The sequence below is a fragment of the Balaenoptera ricei genome, chromosome 5 (genome assembly GCF_028023285.1).
Source record: "Balaenoptera ricei isolate mBalRic1 chromosome 5, mBalRic1.hap2, whole genome shotgun sequence".
In the NCBI taxonomy this organism is placed as follows: domain Eukaryota; kingdom Metazoa; phylum Chordata; class Mammalia; order Artiodactyla; family Balaenopteridae; genus Balaenoptera; species Balaenoptera ricei.
The window spans coordinates 93,846,288-93,863,205 of NC_082643.1; the positions used below are offsets into that span (position 1 = coordinate 93,846,288).

At 40.0% G+C, this 16,918-nt stretch overlaps 1 long non-coding RNA gene across 2 annotated transcripts in view; it reads left to right on the top strand.

Annotated features, from left to right (window-relative positions):
- The window catches only part of LOC132366572 (uncharacterized), a 30,335-nt gene extending 13,882 nt beyond the window's left edge, over positions 1-16,453 (top strand). For both annotated transcript variants that reach the window (XR_009503468.1, XR_009503467.1), the window contains exon 6: positions 16,362-16,453. This is a non-coding gene — a long non-coding RNA (uncharacterized LOC132366572). The remainder of the gene's footprint in view (positions 1-16,361) is intronic.
- The last annotated feature ends 465 nt before the right edge of the window (positions 16,454-16,918 follow it).

Consider the following 16,918-nt stretch of genomic DNA (forward strand, 5'->3'; position numbering starts at 1 on the left):
TTAGAAGGCTGAGAGACTTTTGAACTTTCTCTAAGACGTAATAGACAAGATTTTTGGACAAAGGTGTTAGATAAGAAACTCGGGGAGAGTGAAGGTTTGAACTGTTGGCACAAGAGAAAGGAAAGTAGCCTAGGAAGAGACAGACAGTGGCTGGGTAGGTTAGTGGCTTTGAAAGGGCTGAAGGAAACCATAAACTGGCAGTGGTACCATTCTGCTCAGTTCGTGATGCATAACTTGACCCTGCATTGTATTATGACTTATTATCATTAGGGCCACAGGGATGGCAGGGACCATGTTTCGTTTAACCTGAAGACTCTTCAGTGTTCAAACAGAGCATGACCCATATTAAATGCTCAATATACTTTTGTTGACTTGAAATTTGTGGAGCTATGGAGCAGTAGACATGAAATACTATTAGCAAACTGAACTTTTTTTTCCAAGTGCGTTAAATGGCAGTACCTTGGAGAACACTGCAAGTAGAAGAGCCAATATTTTAGGATGGTTCTCCCAGGAGTGACGGTTCTTTGTGTGAACAGGTGTATCTGAAAAGACCAATTTGCTGCCACTGGTCACTTTCCTGCTGCAGACTCTGGGTTTGATGATTTAAGGTGAGGCAGAACACCTGGCATTGTTTACAGCGCTCTTTCTTCACAGTGACAATCTCAAAGAGTCTGGGGTTTCAGGGAGAAAAGTGAAGGGAACTGGAAAAACAGATACAAAGGGATAATGAAGGAGAAGTGTGAGCTGAGGCCAACTGCCAAGTGAAAGTTGCTGCCTGACAGTATATGCTGTAAGGCAAAGAGCACAGAGTTGGACGTAAAAAAAAAAGGAAAACACCTAAGTTCTAGTTTGAGCTCAGTCTCTGAGTAATTATATCACCTTTGACCTGTGACCTTTAATCAGTTTTCTGAGACTCAATTTTTTTGGTTCTCCAAGGGGAGTCATACATTTGCATCAGACGATTCTTTTAATAAACATTTTGTGAACTGCCCAGCATTCTACAAATATGTAGTCAAAGGCTACAGATGAGAACCTTGATGCAAAGCTGACTTTTACATTGCATGCACGGCATCTCCGTATCTTAGCCTCACTGCCCTACCTTTGCTCCTGCTCACCCCAGCCCAAGTTGTCTCTGCTTCTCTTTCTCCTATCTCTTCAGAATTTTATCTCCAGACAGTCCTTACATGGAAGTTGCAACTTCAGTGTTTACTCCCCAAGGTATCCTTTTCAGTGTATCCAGTATGATCACTGACACACCATCCTTCCAATCTCTAAACATTTGCAAATATGAAGTCATTTGTCAGTGCAACTCAATGAATGCTTATTGAGTTGCTATTATGTGCGAAGCCCTGTATTAGGTGCAGAGAATACAGGGATGAGGTACAATAGAGGAGATGATTCTACTGATTCTACTCAGACGCTAACCGTTCATATTAAAGTACTGGGTTGGCCAAAAAGTGCCTTTGGTTTTTTTTTAAGTAAAAATAAAAGACACATTTTTCATTTTCACCAGGAACTTTATTGAACAACGTATTCACACTTTTGTTCCACTGCCTTCTGCAGTTTTTCAGGCAACTTCATAATTCCATCTTCCCCAAATTTTTTATCTTTTTGAGCAAAGAACTGTTCCAGGTTCCTTTTACAGTCTTCCAGGGAATTGAAATTTTTTCCATTAAGAGAATTTTGTAAAGACTGAAATAAATGGAAATCCGAAGGTGCAATGTCTGGTGAATATGGCGGATGAATCAGAACTTCCTAGCCAAGCTGTAACAGTTTTTGCCTGGTCATCAAAGAAACGTGCAGTCTTACGTTATCCTCATGGAAAATTATGCATCTTCTGTTGACTAATTCTGGATGCTTTTCATTGAGTGCTGCTTTCAGTTGCTCTAACTGGGAGCAGTACTTGTTGGAATTAACCGTTTGGTTTTCCAGAAGGAGCTGATAATAGAGGACTCCCTTCCAATCCCACCATATACACAACATCACCTTCTTTGGATGAAGACCGGCCTTTGGTGTGGTTGGTGGTGGTTCATTTCGCTTGCCTCATGATCTCTTCCATTCCACGTTATTGTACAGTATCCACTTTTCATCGCCCGTCACAATTTGTTTTAAAAACGGAACTTTTTTTATGTTTAAGTAGAGAATCACATGTGGAATTATGGTCAAGAAGGTTTTTTCACTTAACTTATGTGGAACCCAAACATTAAAGCAATTAACATAACCAAGCTGGTGCAAATGACTTTCATCGCTTGATTTGGATATTTTGAGTATGTTGGCTATCTCCTGCGTGGTATAACGTTGATTGTTCTCAGTTAATGTCTCGATTTGATCGCTATCAACTTCAACTGGTCTACCCAACCATGGAGCATCGTCCAGTGAGAAATCTGCAGCATGAAACGTTGCAAACCACTTTTGACGTGTTCGATCAGTCACAGCACCTTCTCCATACACTGCACAAATCTTTTTATGCGTTTCAGTTGCATTTTTACCTTTCTTGAAATAATAAAGCATAATATGCCAAATGTTGCTTTTTTTCTTCCATCTTCAATATTAAAATGGCTACACAAAAATTCACCAATTTTGATAAGTCTTTTTTTAAATGCATGCTGATATGACAGCTGTCACATACAATCTAACAAAATGGTTTCGAATGAAGTTAAAGACAACTAAGTGCTTTTAGAGTCATCTTACGGAAAAAAATGAACGAACCTTTTGGCCAACACAATATATTAATAGAAACAGAAAAGAAATTGATTAATTTTATCTGAGAAGTTTAGAGAAAGCTTTCTAGAAGCTGTGGTATTTGACCTTGGCCATGAAGAATGAACACAGTCTATATAATTTCACCAGATAGAGAAAGGGGGAAAGACATTTCAGGTAGAGAAAACAGCCTGGTTGAAAGCCTAGAGCTAACAAAGGGTGCTGTGTGTTGGGGAGAATGACAAGTGGCCTAACTGCTCATTCTCCAACAGGAGATTTTTACTACAAGTTAAAAAATCAAATATGGACACAATGGCCTCAGAAATGGTTATTTCCATTGCTTTTGGAGAGTTATGGCTACCAGAGACTTTGGAACTGTGACGTAGAAGGGTAGTGATAATAACTGTTGAACATATAAGAAGAGCTGTCCCACCAGCAGATGTTAACTTGACTCATTGTGGAGATCATTTCTTAATATATGCAAATATAGAATCATTATGTTGTACATCTGAAACTAATGTTATATGTCAATTATGCCCCAATGTAAAAAAAGGAGCAATGCATAAGACCAGTGAACTAAGTAGTTTCATCTTTTGTGGAAGAGCCCAAAGATGGCTGAAGATTTGCCATGGTTTAGGAGACGATTAAAAAAGAAGAAAGGAGCATGCAACTTGGTGTTTTACAAACAGACACACGCACATTCCTAATCACTTGAGATGTTCAGATACCTGCAAGGTGCATGGAAGCCCGCCTCTTTCATCTAAATTCTTCTAAATCTTATGGCAATTGATTACATAGCTATAGCTTGTTTGTAAGAGTCAGAGGTGAAGCTGGGTTCAATCATAGGCTTTGATACTTGTTCCATGTGGGAACTTGGCCAAAGTATTTGATATCTATAAATACTATAAATCTCAGTTGGCTCATCTGTTTGAAAAGGTGAGAATAAGAATACTTATTTCACGATTTGACAATGAGGATTTCCAAGGATGTACGTAAAGCAACCAGCAGAATGCCTCAAATTTGCAATGTGTTCAATGCACGGTGCTCATTATTACTCTTGTCTTAATTCTATTGCCTTTTCTCTACATTTAATAATAATGATGGTTTAATTTGGCATATTTCACAACCAGATATCAAACTGTATTTTAAAAACTCTTATTCCCACCTAACTGGCCTTGCCAGAGCCAGGACTCCTGAATAGGAATTGATGTGGGTAATAATTTTCTTGTGACCGTAAAAAGAAATGAAATTGAGTTATTTGTAGTGAGGTGGATGGACCTAGAATCTGTCATACAGAGTGAAGTAAGTCAAAAAGAGAAAAACAAATACCCTATGCTAACACATATATATGGAATCTATAAAAAAAAAAAAAGATTCTGAAGAACCTAGGGGCAGGACAGGAATAAAGATGCAGACGTAGAGAATGGACTTAAGGACATGGGGAGGGGGAAGGGTAAGTTGGGACGAAGTGAGAGAGTGGCATGGACATACATACACTACCAAATGTAAAATAGATAGCTAGTGGGAAGCAATCGAATAGCACAGGCAGATCAGCTCAGTGCTTTGTGACCACCTAGAGGGATGGGATAGGGAGGGTGGGAGGGAGACGGAAGAGGGAGGGGATATGGGGATATATGTATACGTATAGCTGATTCACGTTGTTATACAGCAGAAACTAACACAACAATGTAAAGCAATTATACTCCAATAAAGATGTTAAAAAATAATTAAAAAATAAAATAAATAATTTTCTTGCGAGAAGGTAGGTGAAGAGTTGTGCTTTACCTATTTTATAGGTGCCCACACTGAGGCAGAAACCTTGGATGTGCCCCAAGAAATACAGACTCTGAACTAAACCTATAATTAAATGCCTTTATCTCCAAGCCTGCTGACTCAGTCATTTGCTTCTGCAATCTTGTCCACACTAGTGTATGTCATCAGAGTGCTGAAAGGAACACTCTTAAAGCTCTCTGTGCACCAAGCGGCACTGCCATGGCTAGCATTTCACAAAGAATGAGTCCTTTAGGAAAATCCAATTTGAGAGAAGCAAGAGTAATAACAAAACAAGGATTGCCATTTAATCATATCAAATTACAGACATGTATATCTATATACATATATGCATACATATATATATGGTAATGGTAAAAGGAAAGAGTAATTCATTTTTGCTGTTCTAAAATTGGATTTTTCCCAAAGGTCAAGATAGAGGTCATTCTTTGGACTTGCATTAATGATACTGTAGCTAACAGAGAATGCTGGGAGCGAGAGCTGAAGCCATTGCATGTTAAATAGCTTCCCTAAAAGTGATTGTCCATTTATGCATTTGAAAATCTGAATTGTAGAAGGAATGATATATGTCTCAGTTAGGTATGGCCTTCTGTAAGATTTTTCATTTCAGAAATTTAGTAATATTCCTTAGGCAATTCTTCCTTCATGAGAAAGGCAGCAGTGGCATGGCATTTAATAAGTTTGCAGCAACATTAAGCTCTATTGATCTGAATTAGTATATCTGCCTTTTGCTTTGATAGTTTATTACTGTGATTCACAGGTAGAAAGATGTATAGTCACCCAGTTTCTATGGGCTATGCTAGAAAAATGTATTGCGTGTCATTGAATATACTGCAAGTCTTCGGAATAATTTACACAGTGTATTTTGGTTTTACATATTAAGGTTTTTTTATCCTGGTGTTAATATCAGTACATAGACACGTAGAACAATGCACCATAAACACTGACTGAATGAATGATTGAGTTAATAGCTTGTATAACATCAAAGAAAGTAAGTGGTGGGTTCAACATTCAAGTTTTAAGCTTGAGAATGTTCAAGTCTTCTGGCCAAGGAGAATGAGGTGGGTTGGTTAGGCCAGAGTTAAGCCCAACAGCCCAAGACTCAGATCTTGATGTGCTATTTTGGCTGCATATCTTAATTACTTGGTCAAAGTTGGGAGAGCTGATGAAGTTGATTTGAGTCAGATTCTCTGAGGCAGCATTAAGAGCTAGAAAGCAAAGTGATAGAACATGATGATCAATAAGAATTGGACTTATGAACTGGGACCAGGGTGCAACAGATTCAGGAATGAGCTGGCTATAATCTAGGAGGGTTCCAGGAAATCACTGTGTGCAGGGGTGGGTGTTTGTTGTAGTTTTTACTTGTTTATATATATGTGGGTATGTTCTATTGGCTAAAGTTTATCAGGTCAAGATGGACTGAAAATGTTTTAGTTTAAATAAATAATAATAATAATAATAATGGTGATTGCTATATACCAGGCAGAGTTCCAGGCTTTTCCATGGATTATCTTAGTTAAATCTGTTTTTTTTTTTTTTCCAAAGTAGAGCTTTTTTTTTTTTTTTTAATTATTTGTTTATTTATTTATTTATTTTATTTTTGGCTGTGTTGGGTCTTCATTTCTGTGCGAGGGCTTTCTCCAGTTGCGGCAAACGGGGGCCACTCTTCATCGCGGTGCGCGGGCCTCTCACTATTGTGGCCTCTCTTGTTGCGGAGCACAGGCCCCAGATGCGCAGGCTCAGTAGTTGTGGCTCACGGGCCTAGTTGCTCCGTGGCATGTGGGATCTTCCCAGACCAGGGCTCGAACCTGTGTCCCCTGCATCGGCAGGCAGACTCTCAACCACTGCGCCACCAGGGAAGCCCAATCTGGTATTATTATTACCCTCATTTTATAAATGGAGCACTGAGGTGTAGAGAGTTTAGGTATCATGCACAAGGTAAGGAAAGTGGTAGACTCAGGACTTGAATCTTTGGAAACTGACTCTAAGGTTTGGGCTCTAAACTAGCAGTCTACAAAAGTAGGGTGTACCCTGGCCTTACCATGGACCATTCTCCTAATTTTTTTCTCACCCCATATATCTGGTTCCCGAGTTACTGACAGTCACTTCTGTGACAAGAAATAAATAAATAGATAGGACTTCCCTGGTGGCACAGTGGTTAAGAATCTGCCTGCCAATGCAGGGGACATGGGTTCGATTCCTGGTCTGGGAAGATCCCACATGCCGCAGAGCAACTAAGCCCGTGCACCACAACTACTGAGCCTGCACTCTAGAGCCCGTGAGCCACAACTACTGAGCCCACTCGCTGCAACTAATGAAGCCTGCGAGCTCTAGGGCCCATGTTCCGCAACTACTGAGCCCGTGTGCTGCAGCTACTGAAACCCACGTGCCTAGAGCCCATGCTCTGCAACAAGAGAAGCCATCACAATAAGAAGCCTGTGCACCGCAACAAAGAGTAGCCCCCCTTCACCACAACTAGAGAAAAAGCCTGTGCACAGCAACGAAGACCCAACGCAGCCAAATAAATAAATAAAAGCTACTTTACCCTAAAAAACAGAAAAAGATCAGCCTCTGAGCATAATTCTTCTACCGTTCACCATTTCTCTATGTCAGGATAATCTATGTTTCGCATTTTGTGCTGATGCTTGCATTCAGTTATTCAATATGTTTTTTACTGAGCTATTACAATATGCCAGACACTTTTAGGTGCTTGGATTCCATCAGGAGTAAAACTGACAAATATCCCTGGCTTCATGGATCTCATATTATACCAGGGGAGATAGAAAATGGAAAATAAATAGAGCATATAAGTAAGCTATAGGATTTATTAGAAGCCGATCATTACTGCAGATACAAGAAAAAGGAAGAAGGGTAAGGAGCATCAGGTGTGCCTTGGTGGGCGTGAGAGGTGGTAATTTAAAATAGAGTGATCAGTACAAGTGGCCCTGAGAAGGTGATAGTTGAACAAAGACTTGGAAGCAAGGGAATGCACCTTGTGTGTTGATGGGTAGTGGTGGTCATGTGACCCAGAGGCTGAGTGATCTTAGATGCCTGGCCTAGGAGACTCGGGGTTACCTGTGGTCCTGGGCAAAGTCAGAGGGAAGGGTTCTATGTACAGTTTGGTCCCATAATCTTGGCCTTATCAGACTCGAGAAAATTAAAAGTGTGACCTGTCCTTTCTCAGTGACACACTAGCTTTGCCTTAGGGTGGCCCCAAGCTTTGTCCTAATAGTTCACCTACCTGCAGTCAGCATGAGCCATCAGTGCAGGTCCTTCTCCAGAACGATGTCCATTCCCCGTAATATGGTGGTTTTCCATCTGTGAGCCCCACGCGTGAGGGGTTGGCACTCCAGCCTCTAAAGGGAGCTCAAGATTTCCTTTTCCCGCCACTGCCTTGTCTCATGAACCCCGTCCCACCCCTTAATATTCTGACTTTCTCATCCTCTGAGATGTTGAAGCCTAGGACTGTCTTAGAGCTACGAGTTGGAACTTTTTGGGTCAAAGTACATTAACTCAGAATGAAAATACTGATGAACTCTTGCTAATTAGAATCACTGGTATTGACTTGGATCTGCAATTAATAAAAATGATGGGTTATAACTTTACAAATACAATATGGAGGACCAAATATTTCAAAACATGTTCCTTGGAGGGACTACCCATCTATCCGATGAAGGCAGCTTCCTTTTCAGTTTACAACTTTTATGACTGTTCTCTTTCTTTGCTCACTGCAGCTTTTTCCCTCGAATGGAGTTGGCTATTTGTCTGCCATACCGTGGGATCAGAATAAAAGCCAGCACTGACAAGAAGACAGTCATAACAGGATCACTTCTTTGTTGAAGCTGGGTTGACAATCCAGGAGAAGAGATTTTTCCTTTGCAGAAACTTTTATTCCAAACCTAGCCTTCTTGACAGGGATTAGTTTAGCTGCAAGCAGTTGTCAAGTACCGGCAAAGCCTCTGTAGAATGCTGACACAGGCCCTGTTCGGGGCCATCAACACTTAGTATCGAGCGGATGAAAACTGATTTTTTTTTAATGTGTGCAGTTTGGCAGCAACTTTACTGATTGTCAAAGCTGATTTTTAATTATTCATAGACTCTTACAAATAGACTGTGTGTGTGTAGTAAATACTTTGGGTTTGAATCTCTGATGAAATCCTATATAGAGCAACTCAGGATAAAATAGAGAACTTCCTGTCCCAGATATGCTTGACAAAATGGATATCATGGTTAATGGATAGGAGAGATTTTGGAGTTGAGCAAAAACTGGGTTCAGAGGACAGACATGCTTTGTGATCATGGGCAAATTGCTTAAATATATTAAACTGCAGTTTCCTGATTTCTAAGAATCAGTATTGCAATACTTCCCACCCTGTAGGCTTCTTAGGAAGAATAAATGAAAGAAGATATGGATAACAAGGTAAAAAAACAAAAACAAAAAAAAACCATGAACTCATTCAAGTCCCTCAATTTACAACTGAGAAAATGCAGCTGACTTGTTTATAATGTACAAACTCAGGACTCCATTCTCATATGCTTGACTCAGAGCACAGTAATCTTTCAATGGGCTCAAGCAAAGAGAAATACCTATAAAAAGCACATGTTATATAATATAACTATATATAACTATGCTCAAAAGAACCCACATTATCTATTTAATGCTAACTATATGAATCTGGATCCCAACAGGCTAAACGGATGCAGGATGTGGCCACAGCCAGTTGGGTTTCTAAATGCTTCATCATGGGTGCAGGATGGGATAGTGGCTTGAGTTGCAGCCTCCAGAAAGGTATGTCCATGACTAATCCCCAGAACATGTGAGTGCAACCTTATTTGGAAAAGGGTCTTCCGCCAAATGTCATTAAGATAAGGATCTTGAGATGAAAGGATCATCCTAGATTATCCAAGCCCTAAATCTAATGACAAGTGTCCTTATAAGAGACAGAGGAGTTACACACAAAGAAAAGAAGGAGGCAGTGGGACCACAGAGACAGAGATTGGAGGCATGCAGTCCCTCAGCCCAGAAATGCCCACAGCCACCACCAGAAGCTAGAAGAGGCAAAAGGACCGGAAGGTTCCTAGAGCCTCTGGGGCATCACAACCCTGCCAACATCTTGATTTCAGCCCTGTTATACTGATTACAGACTTCTGGCCTCCAGAACTGTGAGAGAGTAAATTTCTGTTAATTTAAGTCACCAAGATTGTTTTAATTTTGCAATACATTAACAGCAGCCCTAGAAAACTAATACAGGCGATTAAAACTCTGAGACAAAGAAATGAAAACAAGTTGTGTGCTAGCTAGGATGTAATTTACATGCAAACATTGGCCTGTGGAGAGGGCAAAGATGCCCTATTTTTAAAATCTCTCCTTGCTTGCATTCACAGAGTCTTGAAAGATGCTTTATCAGAGCTCTGTGTCTTGGTGCATTAATTAAATCCCCATTTGAGAAATACAGGATCTACCTTCAAGTGAATTAAGTCATTGACTAGTGAACAAACCAACCAACAGTTCAGTTGTAGGGCAAGGTGCTGAGCGCTCCAACAGAGGGGTTTTGCGAGCGCTGTGATTCACTTAGAGAAAGGAAGCGCCAGCTCTGACGTGGGCAAGGTAGACACCAGGACAGGCTTCTGAGAGGAATGGATGCCTGAGCTGGACCTCACCTTGTTGGCTTAGAGACAGGGAGCTTTTGCTGACAAAAGGAGCAGGGATGCTATTTTCCCCAGCCCTGAGATGAAAGTCCTGAAGGCTAGAATTTCTGTCTATTATCATGTCTGCTCCCCTCTTTTCCATGACCTGGCGTGTTTATGTAGGGAACACTGCAGCTCTTTGCTGGGTTAAGATAAATATTAGACAAGGAAGTGTGTCTGACTAACACACGTGAGCCAGGTGTTCTGGAAAGATAAACCCTGGGTAAGGGCAATGTGTGGGGATGGAGGACTTCACGCTTCCACTGGCCAGGTGGGAGCACGTCCAGCTCTGCAGTCATCAGCTCTGCCTGTGGCTTAATTATTCCTGCCTCCGAGGCCCTGCCCATCGCTCCCTCCGGCCTCTGACTGCCCTTCAATTCATCACCCTAACTCCCAGTCCGGACAACGGAGCCGAGCAGGAGAGAGGGAACAAATCTTTTTATGTATGACAAGCACTGTACTAAGTTCTTTACATATGTGATCTGCTTTAGCCCTCGCCACATTCCTCAGGGAAGAGTATTGCCATTCCCATTTGTCAAAAGAGGAAACACTCTTATTTGGTTAAGTAACTTTCCTGGAGCTGAAAGGCATAAAGACCTTTGAAGATCTGACTTTTGCTTATCTCCAACGCCAGTCACTCTCTGTCTCAAGATTTACGCTCCAGCTGTACCAACCTGCTTCTAGTTCTTCCTTCCACGCTTAGTGTGGTGATTCTCAACTGGGGGCGATTTTGTTCTCCAGGGGTGAAATTTGACATTATCTGGAGACATTTATGATTGCCACAGTTGAGGAAGGGGATGCTCCTGTCATCTAATGAATAGAATCCAGGGACGCTGCCGCTAAACATCTTGAACCGGACAGGACGAGCCCTCCCCCCAACCAGAAAAGAATTATCTGTCCCAAAATGTTAGTGACGCTGAGATTGAGAAATCCTGCATTAGTGCTTCTCATTCTCTCTGTCTGGTCTGTTCTCATTCCCGTCTCCTCTTAGCTGGATGTCTCCTACTCGTTTATGACCCAGCTGGTGTGTCACTTCCTCTAGGAAGACCTTTCTCATTTCTCCAGGCTGGGCCAGGTGCTACCCTTCTGTGCTCCCTACACACCTACCTAGCATTGCACCTTTTATTGGTTCTCCACTGTCCTCTTCATGAATCTGAGGCCCCTACTGGGCGGGGAACCATATTCCATCTACCTTTATATCCCTAGAAGACAGTGCTAATCCTCACAGGGCTTAAAGGGTATTATTGCATGAATGAAGTGGTGATTTGGGATTTATACACTATATGGAAGGGATAATGGGGAGAGTTGAGATTGTCATTCTCAGTGCATAGTGATTAGTGTGGAAAAAGAACGGCAGGAAGTGCTGCTGCAGAGATTGAAACATATTTCCTACTGGTTTTAGCTCTGGTTTCCTGAACCAGAACAGAAAGATTCTCAGAGCTCTGAGAAAGAGAACAGAGAGCCTCCCAGAGAAAAGAGAAAGTAGCTGAATGTAAAGATGCATGTCCTTTTCTTCTTAAATCCCACTTGCTCCCCATGTTGTGATAATAAAAAGAATGACAAAAACAACCTAACTTGAACTGAGCAAAAATTAGGTCTGGCTATTGTAGCTTGAACAGCTCTCAAATCCAGTGGAGGAAGCACAGGTAATGACAATGTTTCCACGAGGTCACAGATGCAAGAAAACCTAGTTGGCCCTTTCCTTGCTTCCGTCGGAGAAATTCAAGTGACAGTAGCACTTGCGCTGTCTGCCAAAGGAATTGGCTGAAAGCAGGAGATATTTGAGGCACTTGATATGCTATTTTTTTTAAAGAGTGTGTCCATGACAGCCTTTGAGCTCCCCGGCTCCCTTTGGCACACGGAAGCAATGACAGTCAAGGGAACATTGAGGACCAATCCTCATTGCTTTGTCTCTACATAATCTTAGAATTTAGAATAGCACCCACTTGGATAAAAAGGTGGCTGCAACTGCTTTAGTTAAGCTCTTCTACCTGTAGCAGAAGGGAATCCAAAGATAAAATACGACTTGGTTAAACATAAACACCCAGGAGTCTCCACAGGCATAGACTAAATTGAAATCTGGAACCAGGAATTCTTGCAGGATTTTAAATGTAGGAATCTTTGGATATTATCTTTTATATTTTAAATTCATTGCTGTTTATGAACAGGAGCTTAAACGTAGAACATAAAGAGGTCATTGAAAACTCTTAATTTAGTGTCAGAGCAGCCTGATGGAAAAGATAGATGGCAATGAGCATCTTTTCTCCCACACTGGTTTTCCCTTTGATTCCAAATACACCTGCTTTCTAATACTCATTTTCTTCCTGAAGGAAAAATATCATAGGAAAATTATTATGAGACCAGCCAAAGCAATTCTTTCCTGGACAATATGCTACATGGGGCAGGCACTGTCTAGCAGTCCTGAGAATGAAATGATCATACAGTGTGACTTTGAGTGCCTTCTGTCAGGGAGGATGTTGAACAGTGTTGCGTGGGAAGCGCATGCTGTCCAGCTCCTATGCAGGGGACCGTCTGTCTTTACCATATAGCCAATCCTGAAGTTACTACTTCTGGGAGGACAGCATTTGACAGTCTCCTTTCTCCCGTGGCATTGACAGAGAGGTCAGTGGACTAGGGGGGCGTGGCCTGAATGCAGACACGGCTGAGTACGAGTCAAAGGGCAAAACCAGAGTTTGAAGTTTTAATAAAAGATTAAAATTTTAATGTAGCTAACATTGCAAAATCTTCTTCAGGATATGTACTTAAAACAATCCCTCCTTATCTCAAGGTTATGAAAATATTTTCCTGTATTTTCATCCAAACGTTTTGAAGTTTTGTTTTTTTATCCATATTTTTAATCTACTGGAATTGGGGGGGTTTTTGGTAGAGGTGATGTAGGCATTTATTTATTTATTGAAGTATAGTTGATTTACTATATTGTGTTAGTTTTAGGTGTACAGCCCAGTGATTCAGATATTTATCAGATTCTTTTCCCTTATAGGTTACTACAAAATATTGAGTATAGTTCCCTGTGCTCTACAGTAGGTCCTTGGTTATCCGTTTTATATACAGTAGTGTGTATATAATAAGCCATCTATTCCTGTGCTGATATCAAACTGTCTCAATTATTGTAACTTAGTTATGGTTCTTGCTATCAGATAGAACAATTTTCCTACTTTCTTCAAAATCTCTTATATTCCATGTGTAGTTTGCACTTGGCTTGTCATATTCCACAAAAACAATATGATACAAAGCAACTAAAAAACCCTGTCATTGAAACTTTATTGCATTCAATAAATAATTTGGGGGTAAACTGACAATTTAAGGTATTGATTCTTCCTATTCATCAACATGGTTTATTTCTTCATTTATCTAGGGCAGCTTCTTTGAAATTTTCCCCTTTTAGTAATGGTTTATAATTTTCTTCATCAAGATCTCAAAAATCTTTTGTTAAATTTATTTCTACACATCTTAAAAATTATTTGTTGATATTATAAATGAAATGCTTTTCTATATTCTAACTGAACTATTAATGGTGTAAGGAAGGCTGCTCACTTTTCTTTCTGATGTTGCATCTAGAAACCTTGTTGAATTATTTTAGTTGTTCTACTAGTTTTTTGGCAGATTATCTAGGAATTCCTACAGTTATACTGTTTGCAAATCAGGACACATTTTTTTTATTACTTTTAAATTCTTTCATCTTATTTCTTTATCTTGTCTAGGGCCTTGTATATTGCTAAATGTAAACTATCTTATTTGCATTCTTATACTTTTGTTTTAAGGAATTCCTCTAAGGTTTGGTCATTAAGAAATAAATTTAGTGTGATTTTCTTTGATATATAACTTTCATTAAGAAAAATATTTTTCCTTCTTTTTTAGTTTGCTTAGAGGCTTTCATCATGAAATTATTTTTGTGACATGATTTTTTCATTTGTTGAGAGAATTATGTTTTTTCCCCCTGTAATATGTTTTTCTGGTGATTATAGTAATAGATTGTTTTTAAATGTAAAATTATCTTTGCTTTCCTGGGATTACCCATTTTAATTGTGGTGAATTCTTTGTCAACAGACTGCTAAATTTATTTTACTTGTGTGTGTTAAAATTTTTGCCTCTATATTTTTAAGTAAGATAGACTTAAATATTTTTTCTTGTGCTATCCTTATCTAGTTTTGGTATAAATGTCACATTAGCCTCATAGACTGAGTTTGTAGTTTTCCTTTATTTATTTGTATTCTGTGAAGCAATTTGCATAAGAAAAGAATTTTTGTTCCTTGAATGGGTAATGGAAATCATCTAAAACCGTCTAGGCTGAGTATCTTTTGGATTTTATGATTTGTCTCGTGCTCAGCTTTGCTCCATGTGTCTTATCTTGGGACTTAGACCGAAGGATCAGATTTTACTTGAGGCATGCTCTGGTTATGGAAGGACAGGGGCAAAAGGCCAAACCAAATCATGCAAGCATGTGTATAGCTTCTCAGATGTGAGAGAGAAAACCACTGTGCCTGACTAGTGGTACCATGATATTTGCTTAGCAATTGGGTGGCAAGTGGTGAGCAAACAAAAATAGAAATCTAGATGGTTGAAGATCCAGGTATGAGGTGGCAAAACTTTGGCAAAACTGACACTTGTTATCACTTAGAGGACTTTGTGCTGAGCCTACAGTTCTAGAGGAAGGAACTGAACCATGATGTTAGCAGGTTTAAATTGATTGTTATTAACTTCATTTTGCAAATTATTTCTAAAGTTCATAGACTATGACACATCACAGATTGCAAGACACGCCTTTATTTTGTGTACCACTCAGAAAGGATGAAACACATCAATTAAGCTTTGATATAATGTCTTTTTATGACTTCAATTATGAAATGCAGCCCAATCACAAAGATGTTAAAATGAAAAATGAATATGCATCTTATAATCAATGAAATATGGTATAAACAAGAGTAATAATTGGACAGTTTATATGCAAAAGAGAAAGGGAATAAGTTCTAGAAAGTCAGGATCCTGCAGAGTTGGAAAAGTCAACTGCTTCTAGACTCCAAGGAAGAGATGTGGTTTGAAAAGACCTTGAGAGACCAAGACCCAGTGAGACTTCTTAGTTGTATGGAGTGACTCAGCTTTGAGTCAGAGACCAGCTTTGAGTCAAGGAAACGGCCTGTCCACTCAAGCCTTGTAGCCTCAAGGTAGTTGCCGTTAGGTTGAGAGGGGCAGGCATGGGGGTGAGGAAGTGAAAAAATACAAAATCTGTGATCCAAATCTACAAAAGAACTTTGAATATAGTTAATAGCACATGGATCTAACTAGAAGCAAATAAATAGAAGCATACTAATTATCTGAGAGAGTTTGCTGCCAAAGAATTCTTGAGCCTTGCTTAAAAAAGCTTAACTGTTTGAGTCTTAAAACATCCTTCATGCAGGAAGTGGGCTGTGTGAGCTGTGTAGCTCTCAAAAGGGCACCTCTCCAACACCCATATTAGATGTGGCCAACGTGGATAAGTAAACCAGAAAGAAAGTCTCTGAAGTCTAGAATCATGAAGAACAAAGGGCAGGCGATTTCCTCCTTCAAGGGAGCAGAATTGGGGTCAATTCAAGAAGCTTTCACGCCTTCCATGGTTGAAGACCTTCACAAAGTTAGCCCAGTGGTATTTCAGAATTGCTAGAGACCAGTGCCTGCCAAGCATCTCCACTTTTTCCATTTCTGACTGGAAGTGTCTACATGGTTATTTTTTCCCTTTCCCACCACTGCACACTGTATGTGGGAGTGGAAGAAGGTATCTTGTCTTTTTAGTTCATAGCTTGTTGTACAATAAAGAGTCACATGCCGATGTAAATGGAAAGCTCACTCAGAAATCCTAGACTTTGAGCTAGTTTCAGGGCAGACAGGATCTCCAGTTGCCTCCTTGGGGAGGGTGTGAGAATGTTCTATGTGTGGGAGAAAGAATGAAATGCATATGTGGAAACCAGAAGCAGGGACATTTACAGCGACAGTGATAGGTATTTATCAAAACTAATTCATTTCCCCTGAATACATTGGAGGACCATTTGCTCACTTTCTTATTGTATTAGTGGAACCAAATGAGTGAGTTCTGGCCAATGGGACGTGGGTAGAAGTGATGTGCACCACTCCTAGACCTGACAGTCAAACCCCCTGCATGACCTCTATGTTCTCTCTTTCCCTTAAAGGAATTCAGACGCTTTGTGTTGAGATGGAAGGGGCTTCTTTGAATGACTGCAAAACCCAGAACAGAGAAATGCACTCCCAATCCCAGACCCCTCCCTCCAGTGACTACAGTTGAGAGTAAGCAATAAAATTTTATTGTGTTCAATGAGATTTTGTTTTTTATTTCTTACTACAGAATAATTTAGCCTAGCCTCATTAATGCAATCAATCAATGTCTCTCCACTGGATTATTCTTATTGGACTAACCATGTGTTCATTAATATTGGTCTCCTAGAAAATATCCTTTCTCTTGGCCTCAGAACATCCTCCAGCCCATTTCTCTGTTTTCTGTTCAAAGAACAACTTTGTGAGTCTTCTTTTTCACTCAAAGTCTCTATTTCCTTCTTCTCCCATTTAATCCCAGACCTAATGGTCATTTCCCTGTCCTTATTTAATTTGAATTCCTAGAAGCATTTGTAATGGTTAACCATGCTCTTTTCTTTGGTTTTCTTCCTACTATATTGGCCATTTCCTCTCCATCTCCCTTGCTGGCTGCATCCCTTCACCAGATATCAAAATG